Raw genomic sequence first — 5595 nt, 5'->3', positions numbered from 1 at the left:
TACATGTACACGGATGCTACTCACAGCATACAGGGAGAAAGCCGCAGGATCCAGAAAGTCCGTGGTCAGAATCCGCGTGGCCAGGTTCTACTGAGGCCTCTCCTCCTGGTTTGCAGACAACCACCTTCTCTCTGCATTCCTCGCCCAAGGATAGATGTTCTTGATTTTAGGGAGAGAGCGAGAAACATCAAGTTGAGAGAGAACCATCCATCGGTTGCCTCTGGTTCTTGCCCAGACTGAGGACAGAACCCGCAACCTAGGTATGTGCCCTGACCAGGAATCAAACCCCCAACCTTTGGGTGCATGGATGATGCTCCAAGCAGCTAAGCCACCCGCCCAGGGCACATCCATCTTCTCTTGTTGAATCCTCACATGGTGGGGGTTTGGGGGGAAGAGAGAGAGAGCGAGAGAGAGCAGGTAGGTCTCTCCTGCTCACAAGAGCACTAAGCCCATCACAGGGGCTCCACTCCATGACCTAATCTGAACCCAACCACTTCTCTCAGGCCCCACAACCACCACCCTGGGGTGTGAGGTTTCAACACTGTGACTTTGGGGGGCGCACAAACACGCGGTCTACGATAACACACCAACAGGGTACTGCTTGTCCTGTGAGGCAACAGGACGGAGTCTGGCCCCCTGTGTGTCAGGCTGTGAAGAGCTACCGCAGGCTGCCGTGTCCCAGTCCAGGCCCGCACCCCTACAACACATAGCAGCAGAGCGTGGCCATTCAGAACCAGGCCTCAAAGATCGAGGTCCTGGAACACTGGGTCCCGCAGGGCAAGGACCCGAGCTGACAGCCACCAGGGGCAACGCCCCAGCAGTGTGGTTACCAAGGGCGACAGCACAGCCCCAGAGGTGCTGCCTGAGCCCACACCAAGCCGCAAGTTCAAGGCTACGGACAACAGAACCAGCCGGGAGGTGGACGTGCAAACACACCCCTCCCGCCCAAAACTCTGTTAGGGAAAGAGAAGGGAGGCTACTGGATGCTTCTCTTTAGGCTGCTGCCTGAAGCAGCCACTGAAATTCAATTGCGTGGATGAAATTGAATTCTAAATTAAATTGGATGAGATGAAGGTTTAAACTGGACAGAGCTAAAAGCCAGATTTTACCCAGAAACGTGTGGGGTGAGCTCAGGGGAAGGACAGCTCTCGGGGCCAACATGAAGGCATTCCGTTCTCTACAGCAAGCTGAACTGACGGCCCTGCCCAGCAGCCAGCCAGGGTGCACCGACCCCCAGCGCCTTCACAGCAGCCTCAGGGCAGGGCTCTGCTCCCCCTACAGACGAGGAGGGGGAGGCAGGGAAGATAGGAACTTTGCACACTCACAGGACTGGGGGCGGATCAGGACCCGAGCCCAGGTAGGACCCAGGCTTGTAATCCGCACCCCTCACGGCCCCACCACAATCCAGTGAAGCAAAAGGCCCAGGTGCCCATTGAAGCAGGAGGAAAGCACGCTATGAAGCTTCCATCTCAAAGCTCTGAAAAGTGCTCCTGGCTTTTGTCTTGTGCCTGGGACACAATCTGCCCTCAAAACTAAGAAGGAAGGGAGCGAGGGAGGGAGGGGAGGAGGGACAGAAGGAGGGACAGAAGGAGGGAGGGAAAGAAAGAGGAAGACCAGGCAGCATGGCTCAGTGGTTAAGTGTTGACCTAGGAACCAGGAGGTCACGGTTTGATTCCCGGTCAGGGCACAGGCCCAGGTTGCAGGCTTGATCTCCAGTGTGGGGTGTGCAGGAGGCAGCTGGTCCATGATTCTCTCTCATTATTGATGTTCCTATCTCTCTCTCCTTCTCCCTTCCTCTCTAAAATCAATAGAAGTATATATATATATATAGAGAGAGAGAGAGAGAGAGAGAGAGAGAGAGAGAGAGGAGGGAGGGAGGGAGGGAGAAGCATCAGAGCAGCAGCAATAATTAAAGACGAGTGGAGAACAACGAAGAGAAAAGGCAAGTTGGGAGGCTCCTGGGGGAGCTGTATCTCAGGGAAGGAGGGGGAGGAATGGCTCCTCTCCTCAGGACTCTGCATCAAGCGCTGAGGTTTGATTAAAGAAACGACCTTGAACCACAGCAGAGAATAATAAAAGGCGATTTCCAGTAAGTGTGCTAGCTCGAATTAGTCATTTACTTTTTATTTTTAAACTGAATTCAGCAGAGATTTACATGCATTAGATTACAGTGATTAACATTTGAAATTTGACCTTGAAATAATCTTTACATTGTAAATTCTTAATGATCAAAACAATGTTCTCAGTGATTAAAACATATTAGTAATTAATTATTAAAGGAGAATAATTGCAAATACACATTCCTAAAATCTCAAGGCTTTTAAACCATTTGTACAAATGACTGGACATTTTTTTTAATTTGCCAAAAAAAATAAAACAGCCCTCCATCTGATTTCTCATTTTCATTGTGGATCCAACAACAACAATTAAGGTACTTCTCAGTCTGCTTTTCTGTTGCCTCGCAAGCTAGAAAAGCATGCAACTACCTTTGACCTCATCAAAGCCAAAGAAAAGAAAACGCTGTAACATTTTTAAAAATCCAAAACACTCCCAAAGTAAGGGTGATAAAAGGCCAACAGATTTGATCATCACTTTTCCTTTAGAAAGCACTTTGCCTGGCTGGCATGGCTCAGTGGTGGGGTGTTGACCTATGAACCCAGAGGTCACAGTGTGCTTCCCAGTCAGGGCACATGTCTGCAGGCTCCATCCCCAGTGTGGGGCGTGCAGGAGGCAGCTGATCCATGATTCTCTCTCACCATTGATGTTTCTCTCTCCCTCTCCCTCTCTTAATCCCTTTGTAAACACAGAGTTGGGACAGGACCCAGTGCCACACCAACAGCTATGCTGGCGCCCAGAGAAGGGGGAGGCCAGGTGGTGGTGCCTGGTGAGCAGGATTCACCCAGACAATTTTTACTAAGTACCAAGGTTTCAAAAAATAATTGTCTCATGCTCTAGAGAAAAGAAATTCGACCCGACGTGGCCCATGTATTTTAGGCCGTCTTTCCCACCCATCGCTCTCTGTAAGTCGGATGCCCTGGCCTAGAGATTCCCTCTCCAAGGCAGAAACCCCAGAACAGGTACCAGCCAGGACGGACCGTGGCTTCCGCTGGCCAAGGTTGTCCCAGGGCCAGGACAAGGTGCACGGGCCACCCAAGGGCGGACCACACCTGGCCAGTTCTCGGGAAAGATACAAGAGCACCCTCTCCTCTCTCCCCCGTCCAGCCCCTCAGCCATGGGGTCCCAGCAGGAGTGACGATGTTTAATGAACAAAAAAAGAAAAAGCCATTTCCGGGGGCATTTAATCTATGCAATTTCCTGAACTATCAAGCATTACTTTTCACAATTTACTGTATGTTGATCATTAACATGCTTTTTTGCTAATATAAAGGAGTGGTCTTTGAAATGTTACCTCCATTAATTTTCTGTTGCTGCATAAATTACCACAAACTCAGTGGCTTCTGGCCACACAAATGTACTGTTTCAGTTTCTCTGGGCCAGGAGTCCTGCAGGTTTTAACTGAGTTCCTCGCTCGGGTTCCTGCTAGGAACTCAATGTTTGTGTCAGTCACCCCAAAATCCTTAAGGTAAAGACCGAATCATCAACGTGAAGGGTCTGCTGGGAGGTGGGACCTTTGGGAGGCAATTAGGGTTAGAGGTCATGAGGGTGGGGCCCCCAGATGGGATTAGTGCCTTGGAAAAAAAGAAACCAGAGCTTTCTCTCTGTCCCCCACCACGTCAGGGCCCAGCAAGAAGGCGGCCACCCGCACACCGGGAAGAGAGCCCTCACCGACAGAGAATCTGCCGGCTCACCGATCCTGACCTTCCGAGACCTTCGGCACCGAGACATAAACGCTTGCTGTTTGAGCCGCCCCATCCACGGTTCTTTCTTCCAGAAGATTGAGCCCAGACAGCCTGCAGGCTGACATCAACTTGTTAGCAAGGTGCACCCTTATTGTACCCACTTTTCATGCAAGCGGCAAAAATGTGACCCCTTGAGGACTTGGCTGTTCGGGCAGCCTGGGGACCGAGAACTTGCACATGAAGCGCCCTCTGCCCTGCTCGGCCGTCTCTTCCCAGAAAGCTGCCCTGCGCTGCTGGGGAAGCCCCGCGTGCTCCAGCCGGGAAGTCCGCTTGCCTGAGACCAACACTCACGCTCTCCCGGCCAGCACCGGGTGTGCACAGTTAATAAAAGTGGAACAGCGCTGACATGAAGTTTAATTACTCTCCCGATAACTTAGGGTCCGTCCAATGTCATCCCTGGAATAGTGTCGTTTCAGATGCACTTCCTCGATTTAGAAAAAGGAGAGGACACCGTGGGCCAGAGGGAAGGAGAAGGTCCCACCACAGGCAACCGAAGGCCCTTGCTGTGGCTGTACTGCTGGGAGGTGTGGTTCTGCAGTTTCTGTTTTTTCTGAATTTCACTCGGGATACATTTTCTTTTTCTTTTTTAATCCTCACCCAAGGAGTGAGGATATTTTTTCCATTGATTTTGAGAGAGTGAGAGAGAGGGGGGAGGGGGCCGAGAGAGAGAAATATTGATGAGAGAGACACATGCCTGAGTGCCTCCCACATGCACCCCAACTGGGGGTGGGGGTGGGACCTGCATCCCCAACTGGGGGTGGGGGTACGAGCCCTCGACCAGGAATCTAACCTGCGACGCTCCGCTGTGCAGGCCGACACTGACCACTGAGCACACCGGCCAGGGCTGGGAGTACATTTTCAGTAAGACAGGCAGCAAAGATAAGCAAAGGATGCGTGAGCGGCGCGTGCGTTCATGTGGACGAGAACGCCGCCACGTCCTCCTCCGAGCAGTTAGCACGCGGGGAGACGTGCAACCAGCAGCACTAACTTCCGCTTTCCAGTTAACTCTCAGGCACGCATCCCAGGGGGTCCGGTCGCTTGGATCTGCTGTGTCCCTGTCAGCTGAGAGCCAGCACCTGTGCGGTCAGGGCCTCACCTCTCCCACCGGAACATTCGAAAATCAGTGAATTCCATTTGTTGTGATTTTTAGCAAAAATCATGTTTATTTAAATGTATTTATTATAGTGCATGCTTGCTTCGTTATCCTTGGGATACAGAACAAAACCAACACCCCTTTTAAATATAACCTATTCCTTAAAATACACTGAAAAAGTAACTCTCAACAATTACATCAGCAACATGATGTTTTTGCCTATAGAGTGACGGGTTGCTGAGATCTTTCATGGCTGCTTTACCCAACACGTGGCTGTTTTATAAAAATCACCCAAAAAAAGCACAGTGTCATTTGCCTCGTTTCCCGACATTTGTTGATATTTTCTGAAACTCTGAGTCCACGCCGGGCTGTCGTTGTGCCAGATGCACACACATCTCTACAGCTTGGATGTGCGTGTCATCCCTTACGTGCTGCACTGGGCTGAACCGTGTGAACGGGGTCAGAAAAGGCTGCCCCAAAAGGGGCCACGTTGGCGTACGGGCTCCTCCGCTGAAGGCGCCTGAGAAACCGCAGGTGCAGGAGGAACTCTCCACCCTCCTTTCGGCCAAAAACCCGAGCATAGGTTTCCATTTGGAAAGGTTCCCCCCACCCCCACCCCCAACCCCCGCCCCTCATGCCAGG

This window comes from Myotis yumanensis, unplaced genomic scaffold (genome assembly GCF_028538775.1).
Source record: "Myotis yumanensis isolate MYYU_CA2020_CCGP unplaced genomic scaffold, mMyoYum1.0.hap1 SCAF_2, whole genome shotgun sequence".
Taxonomy (NCBI): domain Eukaryota; kingdom Metazoa; phylum Chordata; class Mammalia; order Chiroptera; family Vespertilionidae; genus Myotis; species Myotis yumanensis.
This window is presented reverse-complemented; position numbering follows the sequence as displayed.